This window comes from Bombina bombina, chromosome 8 (genome assembly GCF_027579735.1).
Source record: "Bombina bombina isolate aBomBom1 chromosome 8, aBomBom1.pri, whole genome shotgun sequence".
NCBI lineage: Eukaryota > Metazoa > Chordata > Amphibia > Anura > Bombinatoridae > Bombina > Bombina bombina.
In genome coordinates this window covers 126,590,720-126,614,817 of record NC_069506.1, presented here as the reverse complement: position 1 = coordinate 126,614,817, position 24,098 = coordinate 126,590,720, and the positions used below count along the sequence as shown (strand labels likewise).

At 34.3% G+C, this 24,098-nt stretch overlaps 1 protein-coding gene across 1 annotated transcript in view; it reads left to right on the top strand.

Moving 5' to 3' along the window:
- The window catches only part of CLDN19 (claudin 19), a 109,008-nt gene that overhangs the window by 70,706 nt on the left and 14,204 nt on the right, over window positions 1-24,098 (top strand). The gene's annotated exons all lie outside the window — the stretch shown is intronic.

The window sequence follows — 24,098 nt, the reverse complement described above, 5'->3', positions numbered from 1 at the left end:
AAACATATTAACCCCTAAACCGCCGCACTCCCACCTCGCAAACATTAGTTAAATATTATTAATCCCTAATCTGCTGTCCCAAACATCGCCGCCACCTACCTACATTTATTAACCCCTAATATGCCGCCCCCAACGTCGCCACCACTATATTAAATTTATTAACCCCTAAATCTAAGTCTAACCCTAACCATAACACCCCCTAACTTAAATATAATTAAAATAAATCTAAATAAAACCTACTATTAATAACTAAATAATTCATATTTAAAACTAAATACCTATAAAATAAACCCTAAGCTAGCTACAATATAACTAATAGTTACATTGTATCTATCTTAGGGTTTATTTTTATTTTACAGGCAAGTTTAAATTTATTTTAACTAGGTAGAATAGTTACTAAATAGTTATTAACTATTTACTAACTTCCTAGCTAAAATAAATACAAATTGACCTGTAAAATAAACCTAACCTGTCTTACACTAACACCTAGCCTAACCCTACAATTAAATAAATTCCCTAAATTTAATTCAATTAACTAAATTCAAAACAATTAGCTAGATTACCCCACTAAATTACAGGAAATAAAAAACAAATTACAAGATCTTTAAACTAATTACACCTAATCCAATAGCCCTAACAAAATAAAAAAAGCTCACCCAAAATAAAAAAAAACCTAGCCTAAACTAAACTACCAATAGCCATTAAAAGGGCCTTTTGCTGGGCATTGCCCCAAAGAAATCAGCTCTTTTACCTGTAAAAAAAATACAAACAACCCCCCGAACAGTAAAACCCACCACCCACACAACCAAACCCCCCAAATAAAATCCTATCTAAAAAACCTAAGCTCCCCATTGTCCTGAAAAGGGCATTTGTATGGGCATTTACCTTAAAAGGGCATTTAGCTCTATTGCGGCCCAAAGCCCTAACCTAAAAATAAAACCCACCAAATAAACCCTTAAAAAATCCTAACACTAACCCCCGAAGATCCACTTACCGGGAGAAGTCTTCATGCAAGCGGCAAGAAGTCCTCAACGAAGCTGGCAGAAGTGGTCCTCCAGATGGGCAGAAGTGGTCCTCCAGACGGGCAGAAGTCTTCATCCAGACGGCATCTTCTATCTTCATCCTTCCGACGCGGAGCGGCTCCATCTTCAAGACACCCGGCGCGGAGCATCCTCTTCAATCGATGGCTTCTTCTGGAATGAATGTTTCTTTAAGTGACATCATCCAAGATGGCATCCCTTAGATTCCGATTGGCTGATAGAATTCTATCAGCCAATCGGAATTAAGGTTGAAAAAATCAGCCAATAGGATTGAGCTTGCATTCTATTGGCTGATTGGAACACCCAATAGAATGAGAGCTCAGTCCTATTGGCTGATTGGATCAGCCAATAGGATTGAAGTTCAATCCTATTGGCTGATTGCATCAGCTAATAGGATTTTTTTAACCTTAATTCCGATTGGCTGATAGAATTCTATCAGCCAATCGGAATCTAAGGGACGCCATCTTGGATGACATCACTTAAAGAAACATTCATTCCAGAAGAAGCCGTCAATTGATTGGCTGATCCGAACAGCCAATAGAATGCGAGCTCAATCTGATTGACTGATTGGATCAGCCAATCGGATTGAACTTGAATCTGATTGGCTGATTCAATCAGCCAATCAGATTTTTCCTACCTTAATTCCGATTGGCTGATAGAATCCTATCAGCCAATCGGAATTCGAGGGACACCATCTTGGGTGACGTCATTTAAAGGAACCTTCATTCGGTTGAAGAGGATGGATCCGTGTCGGCTGGAAAGAAGATGGCTCCGCTCCACTCCGGATGGATGAAGATAGAAGATGCCGCTTGGATGAAGATGTCTGCCAGTCCGGATGTCCTCTTCTGCCCGGATAGGATGAAGACTTCTGCTGGTCTGGATGTCCTCTTCTGCCCCATCGGATGAAGACTTCGGCCCGGCTGGGTGAAGACGACTCAGGGTAGGGAGATCTTCAGGGGGGTAGTGTTAGGTTTATTTAAGGGGGGTTTGGGTTAGAGTAGGGGTATGTGGGTGGAGGGTTTTAATGTTGTGGGGGGAGATGTATTTTTTTTTTACAGGCAAAAGAGCTGATTACTTTGGAGCATGCCCCGCAAAAAGCCCTTTTAAGGGTTGGTAAAAGAGCTGATTACTTTTTAATTTAGAATAGGGTAGGGACCTTTATTACTTTGGGTGGCTTTTTTATTTTATTAGGGGGCTTAGAGTAGGTGTAATTAACCTAATATTCTTGTAATCTTTTTTTATTTTTTTGTAATTTAGTACACTGGGTTTTTTTTTGTAATTCAGTTTAGTTTATTTAATTGTATGTAATTGTAGGTAATTTATTTAATTAATTTATTGATAGTGTAGTGTTAGGTTTAATTATAACTTAGGTTAGGATTTATTTTACAGGTAATTTTGTAATTATTTTAACTAGGTAGCTATTAAATAGTAAATAACTATTTAATAGCTATTCTACCTATTTAAAATAAATACAAAGTTGCCTGTAAAATAAATATAAATCCTAAAATAGCTACAATATAATTATTGTATTTAGTATTTAGTTTTAAATAGGAATACTTTAGTTAATAAGATTTAATTTATTTCGTTAGATTAAAATTATATTTAATTTAGGGGGGTGTTAGGGTTAGGGTTAGACTTAGCTTTAGGGGTTAATACATTTATTATAGTAGCGGCGAGGTCCGGTCGGCAGATTAGGTGTTAATACTTGAAGTTAGGTGGCGGCGATGATAGGGAGGGCAGATTAGAGGTTAATACTATTTATTATAGTGTTTGCGAGGCGGGAGTGCGGCGGTTTAGGGGTTAATACATTTATTATAGTAGCGGCGTGGTCCGGTCGGCAGATTAGGGGTTAATAAGTGTAGGTAAGGTAGTGGCGACGTTGGGGGGGCAGATTAGGGGTTAATAAATATTATGTAGGTGTCGGCGATGTTAGGGGCAGCAGATTAGGGGTTCATAGGGATAATGTAGGTGGCGGCGATGTGCGGTCGGCTGATTTGGGGTTAAAAATATTTATTATAGTGGCGACGATGTGGGGGGACCTCGGTTTAGGGGTACATAGGTAGTTTATGGGTGTTAGTGTACTTTAGAGCACTGTAGTTAAGAGCTTTATATACCGGCGTTAGCCCATAAATCTCTTAACTACAGCCTTTCCATGGGTGTTAGGAGTCTTGTCGGTAGAGGGTCTACCGCTCACTTCAGCCAAGACTCTAAATACCAGTGTTAGGAAGATCCCATTGAAAAGATAGGATACGCAATCTGCGGTATGGAAAAGTCACGGCTGGAAATTGAGCGTTAGACCCTTTCCTGCTTGACTCTAAATACCAGCGGGCGGCCAAAAGCAGCGTTAGGACCCCTTAACACTGCTTTTGACGGCTAACGCGGAACTCTAAATCTAGGCGAATGATTTGTAGCCGCTAATAATAGCCAGAAGCCCATCAAGTCTGCCCATATTTTTTTCTGAACTGTCACCTTAATGACTTCTTAGTATATAATTATTAATATCCTGTACATTTTTTAATATACTTCCATTGCTTTTCTTGCCATCTATATAGGAAGTCTATGGTATAAATAACCACTCTGTCTATAAAGAACAGCTTACACAAAGTACTGCCCAATTTACTACCTACAAAATTAAGATCTTGACAACCTGCTCTGGTATTGTTTGTTTTGTTAAAAGACATTAATTCTCAAGTTTTAGAAAAATATATTTTAAAATCTCAAAATGTAAATCGGGTGAAAATGTACACAGGAAACAAAGAAGTCCACAGTTTTTAAAGGGGCATATTTATCAAGCTCCAAATGGAGCTTGATGCCCCGTGTTTCTGGCGAGCCTGCAGGACATAACCTGTCGCCGGAAATCAACCCGATCGAGTATGATCGGGTTGATTGAGACCCCCGTGCTGGCGGCCTATTGGCCGCTAGTCTGCAGCGGGCGGTGTTGCACCAGCAGCTCTTGTGAGCTGCCGGTGCAATGCTTAATACGGCGAGCGTATTGCTCACCGTATTCAGCGAGGTCTGTCGGACCTGATCCGCACTGTCAGATCAGGTCCGACAGACCTTGATAAATAGAGGCCAATGTGTCATTAAATACTGTTTCTTTCTCTGCTGCATCTAGATAAGTACACGTGACATTGTATTATATTTCTTTTGCCTTTTTTAAAACAAATATATCTGTGCTGAAAAAAAATTTCTTGTGGGTATTGTTAATGTATACAGTAGGAGATCAGCCAGTGAGCTATAAGCTAAATAAAATATAGAAAGCGGTTTAATACACCAAAAAGACAATATAAATTACAATGTGTATATGTGCACAAAGGATATGTGATTAAAAGTCCAGATCTGGTGTAATTGTAGTCATCAGCCTTGTTCCAATGTGAGTTCCTCAAACAAACAGGAAAAAAGTGTACAGTCATGAAATCCTGATAAGATTGAAGTTATGGCAGAACCCTTGAAAGTATATTCACATATTCATAACCTTTAGACTAAGCTCAAAGTGTAATGGCATTGGGAGACCCTACCCGGGTTAAACAGATATTCAAAGACAGAGCTTAGGTTAAAATATACATTAATTAATTAATTAATTAAAAGGACAACATATCACTAGGGTTATTAGGACATGAAACATGAAAAGCACAAACAAAAAGATAGACGTGATACATCCAACTTTTCTGTCTGAACAAAGTCCCACCCTCCTTGTGACATTACGTCCAATCAAAATATCCAACATACATTTCACAAATGCTTGTGGCTTTTTCAAGGATATGTCCACTATCAGTCTGTGATCCTTTTTATAGCGTGTTCTTGCATACAATCGGTCGATATTGTAAATTCTCCATAACATTGTTTTTAGTAAGACGCTGGAGAGTTAAAAGTATCGACCAATTGAATGGAAGAACACACTATCAAAAGGAGCACAAAGTGATAGTGGACATATCCTTGAAAAACCCAACCCATTGGTGAAACATACGTTAGATATTCTGATTGGATGTCTGCTTGTTGATACAGTTGTAAACGCTGGATGTATGGCGTCTATCTTTTTGTTTGTGCGGTTCATATGTTTTATATCCTAATAATGTTGTCCTTTTAATTAATGTATATTTTAACCTGAGCTCCATCTGTGGATATCTGCTCATTACACTTTGAGCTTAGTCTAAAACTCATGAGTATGAGAGTATAATTTCAAGGCTTCTACCATAACTTTGGCCTAAGCAGGATTTTATGCTTGTACCCTTTTTTCCTTTTTGTTTAAGGAACTCACAGTGGAACAAGTCTGCAGACCACAATTACACCAGATTGGGACTTATATCAGTGATCTATAAGGCCTTAAGACCCAGTTCCCCTTCCTGTAATTTTCCAAATCAAATAGCTTTAAAATTAAAAAATATTGTGTTGCATGTAACCATGTTACCAGGTTACCATGTTTAAATAGTATGTCTTTATACATATGACAGACTTTTTTGAGCCTATGAATACCTCACAACATTTTCGGGTGTTTTCACTGGACAGGGAGGTGAATAGATCCACCGGTGTTTGGTGGGCAGGGCCATGAGCGTTTTGTGGACAAGTCAGAGTCATCATGGGTAAGCAGAGTAAGGTGCATTCTGGGTGGACATGGGTGTGACCTGAGTGGAGCTGGAGCAGGACTTAAAAAAGAACATATGCCCTGACCAGTGCAGACCTCCCAACCTGTGACAACCCTGCAAGATGCAGGTAGGTTAGAAGATCTGCTAATGTACCTTAATTTGATTCTAATGATATTTGTGAATGGACTAAAAATTATTTTGGTATTTAAAGGGATGTTAAAAAGTCAATTTTCTTTTTGTAATAAAAAAGCACTAGAAAAGTGGGTTATTCTTAGTAGAAATCATTGCAATATGTATTAATCATCATTTAAAAGGGAGTTTACCTTTTATTTCTTATTTTTAACTTAATCTGTGCAGTGTACATTACTTGCTGTCACAGGAGGCTGTGGTCTGTACAGGAAAGCTAATCTACCTTGATGGCATAAATCTTCTAGAGTAATTTGAGCTGGTTTACTATTTAGATATTGCTGGAGACACAGTAAGTCTGCTTTGCTCATGTTCAGAAGAAACTGAATGCCACTTAAGTTCAAAACATGTCTACTCTTGTATCTCCCTAAGGATCGGGGCTTCATGAGAAATTCTAAGTGCTCGTTTTTCAAGAAAACAAGTACGTTGTTTGCTGTTTTTACACAATCAGTTTCTTTTTATGTTTTCTTTAATTTAACATATTATGTTTTACTATAGGAGCACTGTTTAATATCCCTTTAAAAAATCAAAAGCAGCTATGCCCAAAATATAGACAGTAGTCTACAAGTAGATCTTGAAATACTAACCAGTAGATCACACAGTTTCTGTGTGATTTCTCCTTTACCACTAGTGAAACTAACACTTCAAGATGAAAACAAACAATTGTGTTCTAGAGCAAGGCTTGATAAATCTCAGGAACCAGGGAGTCATGGCTCCTAAAATGTTACTACTGGTTTTTAACTTTTTGGATTCTTGTACATTTTTCAATACATAAAAGGATTCTGTAGTCCCTAAAACAATGTGTAGGGGCCGCATCTGACCCTCCCACCTTCCACATGCAACCCCACCCACAAAACACTTGGGGGACAACTCCCACAAGTCCCTTCACTTCCCTGACCCTACAAGCCTCTGCGAAATGTTGGGCGGTTGCTACACGCACAAGTACATCACACTGACAAACATCTCCCTACTCTCATGACCTGACCTAGACCATTGCATTTTCCTGTTTGGAGGGAGAATTATTATGTTTTTGTTTGTTGTTTGTTTTTTCTTTCTAAAAGGTTTTAAATATTGTTATTAAACACATATATTACAGCATATTTATTTTTGTGACACATTACAAAAGCACCGTAATATCATTTCCCCTACAGATTCACTAGGAAGATTCTACAGATTAATGTAATCCTGCCTTTATAACTGCTTTAAATTATATTTGTTGATTTCTAAGATTTTCTTAAAAACCAAACGCATAACATAAATACTATATTGTTATGCAGTATACTATATTGTTATGCAGTATACTATATTGTCATGCAGTATATTATATTGTTATGCAGTATACTATATTGTCATGCTGTATTCTTTATTGTTATGCAGTATACTATATTGTCATGCAGTATATTATATTGTTATTCAGTATACTATATTGTTATGCAGTATACTATATTGTCAGGCTGTATACTATATTGCCATGCTGTATACTATATTGTTATGCAGTATACTATATTGTCATGCTGTATACTATATTGTTATGGAGTATACTATATTGTTATGCAGTATACTAGCCATGCAGTATACTATATTGTTATGCAGTATACTATATTGTCATGCTGTATACTATATTGTTATGCAGTATACTATATTGTAATGCAGTATACTATATTGTCATGCAGTATACTATATTGTTATGTAGTATACTATCTTGTCATGCTGTATACTATATTGTCAGGCAGTATACTATATTGTTATGCTGTATAATGTATTGTTATGCAGTATACCATATTGTCATGCAGTATACTATATTGTTATGCTGTATAATGTATTGTTATGCAGTATACTATATTGTAATGCAGTATACTATATTGTTATGCAGTATACTATATTGTCATGCTGTATACTATATTGTTATGCAGTATACTATATTGTCATGCTGTATACTATATTGTCATGCTGTATACTATCGTGTTATGCAGTATGCTATATTGTCATGCAGTGTACTATATTGTTATGCAGTATACTATATTGTCATGCTGTATACTATATTGTTATGCAGTATACTATATTATCATGCAGTATACTATATAGTTATGCAGTATACTATATTGTCATACTGTATACTATATTGTCATATTGCATACTATATTTTCATGCAGTATACTATATTGTCATGCAAAATACTATATTGTCATGCTGTATACTATATTGTCATGCAGTATACTATATTATTATGCAGTGTAGTATATTGTCATGCAGTATACTATATGTACTTGGACGCGTGTGATGGGGCATTGTCCTGCATGAAAATCATGTTTTTCTTGAAGGATGCAGACTTCTTCCTGTACCACTGCTTGAAGAAGGTGTCTTCCAGAAACTGGCAGTAGGACTGGGAGTTGAGCTTGACTCCATCCTCAACCCGAAAAGGCCCCACAAGCTCATATTTGATGATACCAGCCCAAACCAGTACTCCACCTCCACCTTGCTGGCGTCTGAGTCGGACTGGGGCTCTCTGCCCTTTACCAATCCAGTCACGGGCCCATCCGTCTGGCCCATCAAGACTCACTCTCATTTCATCAGTCCATAAAACCTTAGAAAAATCAGTGTTGAGATATTTCTTGGCCCAGTCTTGACGTTTCAGCTTGTGTGTCTTGTTCAGTAGTGGTCGTCTTTCAGCCTTTCTTACCTTGGCCATGTCTCTGAGTATTGCACACCTTGTGCTTTTGGGCACTCCAGTGATGTTGCAGCTCCGAAATATGGCCAAACTGGTGGCAAGTGGCATCTTGGCAGCTGCACGCTTGACTTTTCTCAGTTCATGGGCAGTTATTTTGCGCCTTGGTTTTTCCACACGCTTCTTGCGACCCTGTTGACTATTTTGAATGAAACGCTTGATTGTTCGATGATCACGCTTCAGAAGCTTTGCAATTTTAAGAGTGCTGCATCCCTCTGCAAGATATCTCACTATTTTTGACTTTTCTGAGCCTGTCAAGTCCTTCTTTTGACCCATTTTGCCAAAGGAAAGGAAGTTGCCTAATAATTATGCACACCTGATATAGGGTGTTGATGTCATTAGACCACACCCCTTCTCATTACAGAGATGCACATCACCTAATATGCTTAATTGGTAGTAGGCTTTCGAGCCTATACAGCTTGGAGTAAGACAACATGCATAAAGAGGATGATGTGGTCAAAATACTCATTTGCCTAATAATTCTGCACTCCCTGTATTGTCATGCAGTATACTATATTGTTACGCAGTATACTATATTGTCATGCTGTATACTATATTGTTATGCAGTATACTATATTGTCATGCAGTGTACTATATTGTTATGCAGTATACTATATTGTCATGCAGTATACTATATTGTTTTGCACTATACTATATTATCATGCAGTATACAATATTGTTATACTGTATACTATATTGTCATGCAGTATACTATATTGTCATGCTGTATACTATATTGTCATGCAGTATACTATATTATTATGAAGTGTAGTATATTGTCATGCAGTATACTATATTATCATGCAGTATACTATATTGTTATGCAGTATACTATATTGTCATGCAGTATACTATATTGTCATGCTGTATACTATATTGACATGCAGTATACTAGATTTTTATGCAGTATACTATATTTGTATGCAGTATACTATATTGTCATGCTGTATACTATATTGTCATGCAGTATACTATATTGTTATGCAGTATACTATATTGTCATGCTGTATACTATATTGTCATGCAGTATACTATATTGTCATGCTGTATACTATATTGTCATGCAGTATACTATATTATTATGCAGTGTACTATATTGGCATGCAGTATACTATATTATTATGCAGTGTACTATATTGGCATGCAGTATACTATATTGTTATGCAGTATACTATATTGTCATGCAGTATACTATATTGTCATGCTGTATACTATATTGTCATGCAGTATACTATATTATTATACAGTGTAGTTTATTGTCATGCAGTATACTATATTGTCATGCAGTATACTATATTGTTATGCAGTATACTATATTGTTATGCAGTATACTATATTGTCATGCAGTATACTATATTGTCATGCTGTATACTATATTATTATGCAGTGTACTATATTGTCATGCTGTATACTATATTGTTATGCAGTATACTATATTGTTATGCAGTATACTATATTGTCATGCAGTATACTATATTGTCATGCTGTATACTATATTGTCATGCAGTATACTATATTTTTATGCAGTATACTATATTTGTATGCAGTATACTATATTGTCATGCTGTATACTATATTGTCATGCAGTATACTATATTGTTATGCAGTATACTATATTGTCATGCTGTATACTATATTGTCATGCAGTATACTATATTGTCATGCTGTATACTATATTGTTATGCAGTATACTATATTGTAATGCAGTATACTATATTGTCATGCAGTATACTATATTGTTATGTAGTATACTATATTGTCATGCTGTATACTATATTGTCATGCAGTATACTATATTGTTATGCTGTATAATGTATTGTTATGCAGTATACTATATTGTCATGCAGTATACTATATTTTTATGCTGTATAATGTATTGTTATGCAGTATACTATTTTGTCATGCAGTATACTATATTGTTATGCAGTATACTATATTGTCATGCTGTATACTATATTGTTATGCAGTATACTATATTGTCATGCTGTATACTATATTGTCATGCTGTATACTATCGTGTTATGCAGTATGCTATATTGTCATGCAGTGTACTATATTGTTATGCAGTAAACTATATTGTCATGCAGAATACTATATTGTTATGCAGTATACTATATTATCATGCAGTATACTATATAGTTATGCAGTATACTATATTGTCATACTGTATACTATATTGTCATACTGCATACTATATTGTCATGCAGTATACTATATTGTCATGCAAAATACTATATTGTCATGCTGTATACTATATTGTCATGCAGTATACTATATTATTATGCAGTGTAGTATATTGTCATGCAGTATACTATATTGTTATGCAGTATACTATATTATCATGCAGTATACTATATTGTCATGCAGTATACTATATTGTCATGCAGTATACTATATTGTCATGCTGTATACTATATTGTCATGCAGTATACTATATTGTTATGCTGTATAATGTATTGTTATGCAGTATACTATATTGTCATGCAGTATACTATATTGTTATGCAGTATACTATATTGTCATGCTGTATATACTATATTGTTACACAGTATACTATATTGTCATGCTGTATACTATATTGTTATGCAGTTTACTATATTGTCATGCAGTGTACTATATTGTTATGCAGTATACTATATTGTCATGCAGTATACTATATTGTTTTGCAGTATACTATATTATCATGCAGTATACTATATTGTTATACTGTATACTATATTGTCATGCAGTATACTATATTGTCATGCTGTATACTATATTGTCATGCAGTATACTATATTATTATGCAGTGTAGTATATTGTCATGCAGTATACTATATTATCGTGCAGTATACTATATTGTTATGCAGTATACTATATTGTCATGCAGTATACTATATTGTCATGCTGTATACTATATTGTCATGCAGTATACTATATTATTATGCAGTGTACTATATTGGCATGCAGTATACTATATTATTATGCAGTGTACTATATTGGCATGCAGTATACTATATTGTCATGCTGTATACTATATTGTTATGCAGTATACTATATTGTCATGCAGTGTACTATATTGTTATGCAGTATACTATATTGTCATGCAGTATACTATATTGTTATACTGTATACTATATTATCATGCAGTATACTATATTGTTATACTGTATACTATATTGTCATGCAGTATACTATATTGTCATGCTGTATACTATATTGTCATGCAGTATACTATATTATTATGCAGTGTAGTATATTGTCATGCAGTATACTATATTATCGTGCAGTATACTATATTGTTATGCAGTATACTATATTGTCATGCAGTATACTATATTGTCATGCTGTATACTATATTGTCATGCAGTATACTATATTATTATGCAGTGTACTATATTGGCATGCAGTATACTCTATTGTCATGCTGTATACTATATTGTCATGCAGTATACTATATTATTATGCAGTGTAGTATATTGTCATTCAGTATACTATGTTGTCATGCAGTATACTATATTGTTATGCAGTATACTATATTGTTATGCAGTATACTATATTGTCATGCAGTATACTATATTGTCATGCTGTATACTATATTGTCATGCAGTATACTATATTATTATGCAGTGTACTATATTGTCATGCTGTATACTATATTGTTATGCAGTATACTATATTGTTATGCAGTATACTATATTGTCATGCAGTATACTATATTGTCATGCTGTATACTATATTGTCATGCAGTATACTATATTTTTATGCAGTATACTATATTTTTATGCAGTATACTATATTGTCATTCTGTATACTATATTGTCATTCTGTATACTATATTGTTATGCAGTATACTATATTGTCATGCTGTATACTATATTGTCATGCAGTATACTATATTGTCATGCAGTATACTATATTGTCATGCTGTATACTATATTGTCATGCAGTATACTATATTTTTATGCAGTATACTATATTTTTATGCAGTATACTATATTGTCATGCTGTATACTATATTGTGATGCAGTATACTATATTGTAATGCAGTATACTATATTGTCATGCTGTATACTATATTGTGATGCAGTATACTATATTGTAATGCAGTATACTATATTGTCATGCAGTATACTATATTGTCATGCTGTATACTATATTGTCATGCAGTATACTATATTGCTATGCAGTATACTATATTGTCATGCAGTATACTATATTGTCATGCTGTATACTATATTGTCATGCAGTATACTATATTATTATGCAGTGTACTATATTGGCATGCAGTATACTATATTATTATGCAGTGTACTATATTGGCATGCAGTATACTATATTGTTATGCAGTATACTATATTGTCATGCAGTATACTATATTGTCATGCTGTATACTATATTGTCATGCAGTATACTATATTATTATACAGTGTAGTTTATTGTCATGCAGTATACTATATTGTCATGCAGTATACTATATTGTTATGCAGTATACTATATTGTTATGCAGTATACTATATTGTCATGCAGTATACTATATTGTCATGCTGTATACTATATTATTATGCAGTGTACTATATTGTCATGCTGTATACTATATTGTTATGCAGTATACTATATTGTTATGCAGTATACTATATTGTCATGCAGTATACTATATTGTCATGCTGTATACTATATTGTCATGCAGTATACTATATTTTTATGCAGTATACTATATTTGTATGCAGTATACTATATTGTCATGCTGTATACTATATTGTCATGCAGTATACTATATTGTTATGCAGTATACTATATTGTCATGCTGTATACTATATTGTCATGCAGTATACTATATTGTCATGCTGTATACTATATTGTTATGCAGTATACTATATTGTAATGCAGTATACTATATTGTCATGCAGTATACTATATTGTTATGTAGTATACTATATTGTCATGCTGTATACTATATTGTCATGCAGTATACTATATTGTTATGCTGTATAATGTATTGTTATGCAGTATACTATATTGTCATGCAGTATACTATATTTTTATGCTGTATAATGTATTGTTATGCAGTATACTATTTTGTCATGCAGTATACTATATTGTTATGCAGTATACTATATTGTCATGCTGTATACTATATTGTTATGCAGTATACTATATTGTCATGCTGTATACTATATTGTCATGCTGTATACTATCGTGTTATGCAGTATGCTATATTGTCATGCAGTGTACTATATTGTTATGCAGTATACTATATTGTCATGCAGAATACTATATTGTTATGCAGTATACTATATTATCATGCAGTATACTATATAGTTATGCAGTATACTATATTGTCATACTGTATACTATATTGTCATACTGCATACTATATTGTCATGCAGTATACTATATTGTCATGCAAAATACTATATTGTCATGCTGTATACTATATTGTCATGCAGTATACTATATTATTATGCAGTGTAGTATATTGTCATGCAGTATACTATATTGTTATGCAGTATACTATATTATCATGCAGTATACTATATTGTCATGCAGTATACTATATTGTCATGCAGTATACTATATTGTCATGCTGTATACTATATTGTCATGCAGTATACTATATTGTTATGCTGTATAATGTATTGTTATGCAGTATACTATATTGTCATGCAGTATACTATATTGTTATGCAGTATACTATATTGTCATGCTGTATATACTATATTGTTACGCAGTATACTATATTGTCATGCTGTATACTATATTGTTATGCAGTTTACTATATTGTCATGCAGTGTACTATATTGTTATGCAGTATACTATATTGTCATGCAGTATACTATATTGTTTTGCAGTATACTATATTATCATGCAGTATACTATATTGTTATACTGTATACTATATTGTCATGCAGTATACTATATTGTCATGCTGTATACTATATTGTCATGCAGTATACTATATTATTATGCAGTGTAGTATATTGTCATGCAGTATACTATATTATCGTGCAGTATACTATATTGTTATGCAGTATACTATATTGTCATGCAGTATACTATATTGTCATGCTGTATACTATATTGTCATGCAGTATACTATATTATTATGCAGTGTACTATATTGGCATGCAGTATACTATATTATTATGCAGTGTACTATATTGGCATGCAGTATACTATATTGTCATGCTGTATACTATATTGTTATGCAGTATACTATATTGTCATGCAGTGTACTATATTGTTATGCAGTATACTATATTGTCATGCAGTATACTATATTGTTATACTGTACACTATATTATCATGCAGTATACTATATTGTTATACTGTATACTATATTGTCATGCAGTATACTATATTGTCATGCTGTATACTATATTGTCATGCAGTATACTATATTATTATGCAGTGTAGTATATTGTCATGCAGTATACTATATTATCGTGCAGTATACTATATTGTTATGCAGTATACTATATTGTCATGCAGTATACTATATTGTCATGCTGTATACTATATTGTCATGCAGTATACTATATTATTATGCAGTGTACTATATTGGCATGCAGTATACTCTATTGTCATGCTGTATACTATATTGTCATGCAGTATACTATATTATTATGCAGTGTAGTATATTGTCATTCAGTATACTATGTTGTCATGCAGTATACTATATTGTTATGCAGTATACTATATTGTTATGCAGTATACTATATTGTCATGCAGTATACTATATTGTCATGCTGTATACTATATTGTCATGCAGTATACTATATTATTATGCAGTGTACTATATTGTCATGCTGTATACTATATTGTTATGCAGTATACTATATTGTTATGCAGTATACTATATTGTCATGCAGTATACTATATTGTCATGCTGTATACTATATTGTCATGCAGTATACTATATTTTTATGCAGTATACTATATTTTTATGCAGTATACTATATTGTCATTCTGTATACTATATTGTCATTCTGTATACTATATTGTTATGCAGTATACTATATTGTCATGCTGTATACTATATTGTCATGCAGTATACTATATTGTCATGCAGTATACTATATTGTCATGCTGTATACTATATTGTCATGCAGTATACTATATTTTTATGCAGTATACTATATTTTTATGCAGTATACTATATTGTCATGCTGTATACTATATTGTGATGCAGTATACTATATTGTAATGCAGTATACTATATTGTCATGCTGTATACTATATTGTCATGCAGTATACTATATTGTTATGCAGTATACTATATTGTCATGTAGTATATGTTTACATGAAATAAAGGGTGGTGTAAAACATTATTCCACTTACATGATTACCTATTCTCAATGTTTTACTTTTAAAATTGTCATGGTATTGATGAGTGATATTTAATTGATATATATATATCAACATATAATATATGTAATATTTCAGCATTACATGAAGTGGTTTGACCATTTGCAATTGACTGAGGTGGGTGACACAGAAACCCCCTCTCTATACCCAAATACACAACTCAGAGTTCAAAGCAGACATTTGACTCTAAGATATATCACTTCAAAGAACCTTATCACATAATATGTCCAGGTTGGTACGTCCATATAAGGGCTTACTGCCTGAAGAGTTAGTTTATCATAGATGTAGTGACCACAGACATTAAGTCTAGATTTGTATTTGAAGTAGCTAGCAAAATCTTCAGGATGTAGTAATTAGCACAGGCATATTGATTAATCACTGGGCCTCTTTGAACCTTCTCAATACACAGATACACAGACTTGATGGTATTGGAGAAGTAGAAAGCATCAAAATTTAGATTTTAAAGTACAACTTGTGTCTGATTTTCAAATATTTCATTTATACTCAGATTGTATAAATAATATATATATATATATATATATATATATATATATATATATATATATATGTATATATATATAAACCAAAATTCATTAAAATTATGGGGGGGGGGGGGATAAAAAACTGAAATTAAAATCCTCCATGTCTCAAAATTAAATCAATGTAAATATTTGCATAGGAAATTAGTACATCTAAGCAAGTATCCCCGCTTGCTTTCCCCCAGAAATTCTTAATATGCAATGTTTCCAATGCACAAGAGAATTGTGGGTAAGATATGCAAATTAGGTATGCAAATTCTCAGTTTTTTGCTTCAAAAATACTGTTTTAACACAGCGATCCTTTTAAACAGGAATATGACAGCAAACCAAAAATCACTCACTAGACAAGCCTGTTTCGTTCTTTTTAGAACTCATCAGTAGGAGATAGATTTTCCTATGCAGCAATCAGAAATCTATCTCCTACTGATGAGTTCTAAAAAGAACGAAACAGGCTTGTCTAGTGAGTGATTTCTGGTTTGCTGTCATATTCCTGTTTAAAAGGATCGCTGTGTTAAAACAGTATTTTTGAAGCAAAAAAACTGAGAATTTGCATACCTAATTTGCATATCTTACCCACAATTCTCTTGTGCATTGGAAACATTGCATATTAAGAATTTCTGGGGGAAAGCAAGCGGGGATACTTGCTTAGATGTACTAATTTCCTATGCAAATATTTACATTGATTTATATATATATATATATATATATATATATATATATATATATATATATATATATATATAGAAAACAAGAGAATGCACTCTCAGGACTTTTTCAAAACAACCAATTTAATGGAACGTTTTCGGGGTTCACAACCCCTTCATCAGCATACAGAACAAACAAAATACAACTCATTTTTAGTGTTACATACAAATTAAATCACACCAACCATAGTGTCTCTCCAAAAAAGTGCGCCAATATTTCGAGCTTGGAACGCATCTTGCGTTCCACAGTGCTGTCCGAAACCGGAAGTTTCATTACCTCACTTCCGGTTTACGGTTCCAATGTACAATCGTGAACTTAATCATAAAATTGTGCAATCTACATGTCTAAACATTCTTGTGTGACATACTAATGTAGAAAACTTAATATAGACAAACATGTGGAGCATTGTCACAGATGCCTAAAATTGTGATAAATAAATATTAGAAAGTGTTAGTGCATCAAGTTGGCCTGGTGACAGTAACCATGGTAATCGTATACAATATAAATTACCCAAAAGTGCCTTACCTGTGTTAAGTTTAAAACAGAATACCAACTAGACAGAACAATGATTTTCTTAGTGTGCAAAACAGCATAAATTCATGCTGGATATGCTCGTTGCCGTAAAAATAATAATAATGATTAAAATAATAATTGGACCATATATCAGTACGTGTGGTTGGAATGGCATTTTCTAAATAAGAAACAAGTGACATGCTGCAAATATGGATGGAAAAAGTTAAAGTGTATCGCCAATATGACATATAGTAAACTTGGACCCACTGACAGTTAGCATGAATGTTGCTCCAATCGATATGCGAACAGATAGATGCATAAAGTGAGAGTAATATGTGGTGAAAGGAATATGTGGGATATTGTAGGGCTGTGCAATTAATCAGCTATACCGCTGGGGCATCACCTCATGTTCATATAAAGTAAATTTGGCCATCGGGCGGTTATAGCATACATCAGCCCAAATACAGATGCAGATGATTATATGTAGTGGCTGGGAAAAAGTATAAGGGTGGAAACCTTATTTTGGAATTATAGCCTCAAACATGACTGCAAAGCAACCTATATCACAAAATAGAAGAGATAATGATAATAAGGACATGTAGCGCATATAAACAATCCCCACATCAGAGATTTCTCCAAGTGGGTATAGTAGTATTCATATCCGCTTTAAGACTGGTGGTGCGTGTTTGAACAATGGGTAATTGCACAGGGCAGACCAGGCTTCCACGGAGAAGATGGAGACAGATGTCCCCCCTGCTCCGTGCCGTTAGGGGCACAACACTTCCCCCTACAAATAGGGGCAAATGAAATGTGTACCAAAACGGAGCCACAATGTCCACCTGACATACCCCAAGTATGTAGCACCCCAATTGTTGATCACATAATGCTCTTAAAGTCCGGCATGGTATTCAAGCCTCCTGGTTGTATCGTGCCCAGTCTGAACATCCACTGGGCCTCGCGTTTCAGAAGTTGCTTGTTCCGGTCGCCCCCCCCCGATCCAATGGGGGTATGTGATCAATTAGAATGTAACGGATGGAAGACACTGAATGTCCCTTTTTGGCGCAATGTCGCGCCACTGGCTGCTCAGAGTCACCTTGTTTAAGTGCAGTCCTTATGGCGTGGCGATGATTGGCCATACGCTCACGGAGTGTACCAGATGTTTTCCCTATATAAAAACAGGAACATGGACAGAATAATAAATATATTACGTGAGTGGTAGTGCACGTAATAGAGTGCCTGATAGAAAATGTTCGATTTGTGTGTGGATGATGGAATACTTTGGTACCCACTAGGCCATTACATGTTGTGCAGCCCAAACAGCGATAGGATCCCTTGATATTCCTTTTGGTCCCGGTCAGATAACACTGTTTGGGGTCTGTTTTCACCAATAGATCCTTAAGATTAGTCCCCCTCTTGAACCCAACCATAGGTTGTAAATTATGAGTGAATGTGAGCTTAGGGTCTGAAGACATAATTGGCCAGTGCTGGCGAAGGATCTGGCCAACATTTTTTGTCGCTGGAGTGAAAGTGGTGGACATAATGAGCTTATCACTTGTGTCCCTTTTGGGTTTAGGTAGAATCAAATCCGTCTGTGTTAATGTTGAAGCGGATTCCATGGCGTCCTGTATTACCGGGATCTTGTATCCCCTGTTCTGGAACCTCTCACCCACTCCTTTCAATTGGGAGACCCCCGTTTCAGCATTAGAATTATTGCGCATTGTTCTTAGGCATTGTGATTTTACTATGCCTTTTAGTAGGGCTGGGGGATGGCAACTATCTGCCCTTAGTATAGAGTTGCGGTCAGTGGGTTTATGGTATAATGTGGTTCCTAGATTATTGGAATCCTTGAAGACTGTTAAGTCCAAGAAATGAATGGATTGAAAATCCACTGTCATCTTAAACTTGACATTATTGGTAGTGTTGTTATACACGTCAAACCATTTGTGGAGTTCCTCCAGGCCCCCTCGCCACACCAAGAAAATATCATCTATGTATCTGTAATAACAAATGATGGACACATTCGGCGTGTTCCACAGATACATGTTTTCGAATTGTGACATGTAGATGTTGGCGTACGAGGGGGCCATGGAGGAACCCATGGCTGTGCCAGCGGTTTGCAAATAAAATTTATTTTCAAACCGAAAATAGTTTTTAAACAGACAGTATTCAATAAGGGACAGTAAGAATTCTACTGGGGGACCCTCATAAAGGGGGTTTCCCGTAAGATGTTCTTGTATGGCTTTAAGTCCATCAAGATGGGGTATAATAGTGTACAGACTGTTGACATCCAGAGTGACGAGCAAAAGGAATATCAAGGGATCCTATCGCTGTTTGGGCTGCACAACATGTAATGGCCTAGTGGGTACCAAAGTATTCCATCATCCACACACAAATCGAACATTTTCTATCAGGCACTCTATTACGTGCACTACCACTCACGTAATATATTTATTATTCTGTCCATGTTCCTGTTTTTATATAGGGAAAACATCTGGTACACTCCGTGAGCGTATGGCCAATCATCGCCACGCCATAAGGACTGCACTTAAACAAGGTGACTCTGAGCAGCCAGTAGCGCGACATTGCGCCAAAAAGGGACATTCAGTGTCTTCCATCCGTTACATTCTAATTGATCACATACCCCCATTGGATCGGGGGGGCGACCGGAACAAGCAACTTCTGAAACGCGAGGCCCAGTGGATGTTCAGACTGGGCACGATACAACCAGGAGGCTTGAATACCATGCCGGACTTTAAGAGCATTATGTGATCAACAATTGGGGTGCTACATACTTGGGGTATGTCAGGTGGACATTGTGGCTCCGTTTTGGTACACATTTCATTTGCCCCTATTTGTAGGGGGAAGTGTTGTGCACCTAACGGCACGGAGCAGGGGGGACATCTGTCTCCATCTTCTCTGTGGAAGCCTGGTCTGCCCTGTGCAATTACCCATTGTTCAAACACGCACCACCAGTCTTAAAGCGGATATGAATACTACTATACCCACTTGGAGAAATCTCTGATGTGGGGATTGTTTATATGCGCTACATGTCCTTATTATCATTATCTCTTCTATTTTGTGATATAGGTTGCTTTGCAGTCATGTTTGAGGCTATAATTCCAAAATAAGGTTTCCACCCTTATACTTTTTCCCAGCCACTACATATAATCATCTGCATCTGTATTTGGGCTGATGTATGCTATAACCGCCCGATGGCCAAATTTACTTTATATGAACATGAGGTGATGCCCCAGCGGTATAGCTGATTAATTGCACAGCCCTACAATATCCCACATATTCCTTTCACCACATATTACTCTCACTTTATGCATCTATGTGTTCGCATATCGATTGGAGCAACATTCATGCTAACTGTCAGTGGGTCCAAGTTTACTATATGTCATATTGGCGATACACTTTAACTTTTTCCATCCATATTTGCAGCATGTCACTTGTTTCTTATTTAGAAAATGCCATTCCAACCACACGTACTGATATATGGTCCAATTATTATTTTAATCATTATTATTATTTTTACGGCAACGAGCATATCCAGCATGAATTTATGCTGTTTTGCACACTAAGAAAATCGTTGTTCTGTCTAGTTGGTATTCTGTTTTAAACTTAACACAGGTAAGGCACTTTTGGGTAATTTATATTGTATACGATTACCATGGTTACTGTCACCAGGCCAACTTGATGCACTAACACTTTCTAATATTTATTTATCACAATTTTAGGCATCTGTGACAATGCTCCACATGTTTGTCTATATTAAGTTTTCTACATTAGTATGTCACACAAGAATGTTTAGACATGTAGATTGCACAATTTTATGATTAAGTTCACGATTGTACATTGGAACCGTAAACCGGAAGTGAGGTAATGAAACTTCCGGTTTCGGACAGCACTGTGGAACGCAAGATGCGTTCCAAGCTCGAAATATTGGCGCACTTTTTTGGAGAGACACTATGGTTGGTGTGATTTAATTTGTATGTAACACTATAAATGAGTTGTATTTTGTTTGTTCTGTATGCTGATGAAGGGGTTGTGAACCCCGAAAACGTTCCATTAAATTGGTTGTTTGGAAAAAGTCCTGAGAGTGCATTCTCTTGTTTTCTATTTGATGCTATATCATTGCACCCAGGCGTGTTGGCTATCGGTGGGCTGAACTGGAAATTGTCTACTATATATATATATATATATATATATATATATATATATATATATATATGAGATTTGTCTGATGCCTAAAATACTGTGTTGGATATGAAGTGAAATGAATCTTTTGATTTTCAGACATCTGATATACCAATATTTACAGAGGGTTTGAAATGAATGCCTACTAAATAAGCGGTCCTATGAATATAATCCTAGATATGAATTCATGCTCAAAAATGATTAAGACATATGGAATGATGAAATAAGATATATATATATATTAAATAGTAAATAATAATGATGCTCAAATATAGATATGGCTATATGATTAATTACATCAGACTGCTACTTACAGACTATATATATGATATAAAATAGTAGGAAATATGTATATCAAAATATATCATGTTTGGTTTTGAAAATATATTATCAGTTACATTAGATGGGCCATATACTGAACAAATAGTTTATTAATAATGGGAAATTATGGATATATTGAATGTACATTTCTAAAAAAAATTTATATATTTTTAAGCAATATCTTTGACAAATAAAACTACATTCCAAGTTCCTGTTGTCCCCCGGTGTTCGACATGAGGTAATGCAGCCATAAGGTATTTGGTTGTCAGGAGAGCTGCATTTTCCAGTAACCGATGAGAGCTTAGGGCGTACCCAGATTCTATGGAATGATTCTAAATTGAAGGGGGAGCTATGTCAAAGGATATAGCCTACACTATGGAAGAAAGAGGGACAGACTCATTTTGTAAAACAGAGTTACAAACCATTTGGGACAACTTTCTCTGAATCCTGGCTGGACAACTCTCTTTGGGCAAGAGACATACTCTGTGACCTGTACACTTGCAAAATAGTGATACCTTCACGTATGACCATAAGTTATATCTGGAATATTGAACTCTCAAATTGGTTTACTGGTAATGCATTAAGCGGTTTGATGTTGTTATATTTTTAATGTTGTAAAGCAAAGATATTCTTTATTGCTGTAGTTTAATTGAAGCTGGTATTTAAAGAGGTACTTTATAGTTGCAACGCTAGTATTAAATAGACCAGTGTATTTAATATATCAAATATACTAGCGCTAAGTCAATTATTATTGAGAAAAGGGTCAGGCATTAATATTTATAAATTCATTTGCGTTACTGTGATATATTTTAGAAATTGCACTAGTTGTTGTGGCTAAGTTTGAACTATGTAATGCTATATTAATTGGTATATGTTGAGCTGATAAATTTGTGTAAAAATCTCTGGTTGATTATTTAAAGTATTATAAGACTATTTTGGGTAATATAGTGAATTGTATTCCCTGGAAATTTCATTAGATTTGTGGGAGTTAAGTTAAGAATTTACAGTGAGATTTGGATATAATGTTGTTAAATAAGCTATATATATTGAATTGGTTAATATTTTTGGCTAACTAAATTTTTCTAGTAAAATTCATGTGGGATATTTAAGTAATTCATTTTGAGTTAAGGTTAATTTATAGAAATATTTTTCGTCCATTCATGGGATAATAGATAATATCTATTGAATAGTAATTAATCTAAATATCTATATAGCCTACTTTATATTTTAATATTGTATTGATCAATTGATAGACATAACTGTTCATAGGTGATATTCAATTACTACATAAATATGATAAATGTGTATATAAAGATTAACTGGTCAGAATTTAGGAATATTTTATATTGAGATTAAATATTAATTTTTAATAATAATAATATTGTCAAATTTATAGATATCTCAAAGTGTTATTTTGGGGTACACTACAGAGATTTAACACCTTATTGGAGTGTATTGACAAGATTCTGCTATATTAATGGGAGATATCTCTGACAATAATTTTATACTGCTATTAATTTTTAACATTCATAATTACAATACGTAATACGTTGGTGGCAATTGCTGCTGATAAATACACCAACATTATTGGTGGCATGGCTGTAGATCATTATTCTTTATCACATTGATATAATATATTTTGTAGTAAAGCAGAAATTATTCTAAAACATTTTTTAGTGATATTTTAAAATTAAATTTTTTTTAAATTGTATTAGCGCTTTAAGTCAATTAAATACTAAGCTATAATCACACTGTCTATTACTAGAAGCGACTCAAATGAATCTATACACAATATTGAAATGTGTCTCCAAAATTTGCCCCTTACTAAGGCAGACTCCCTCAGAATGAATGCTATTGGCCACATAAAAAATAGATTTAATATTTCGGGTGATTTAAATGATTATATTGATATGCTTACCATTAAGGCCAAAAAACAAGT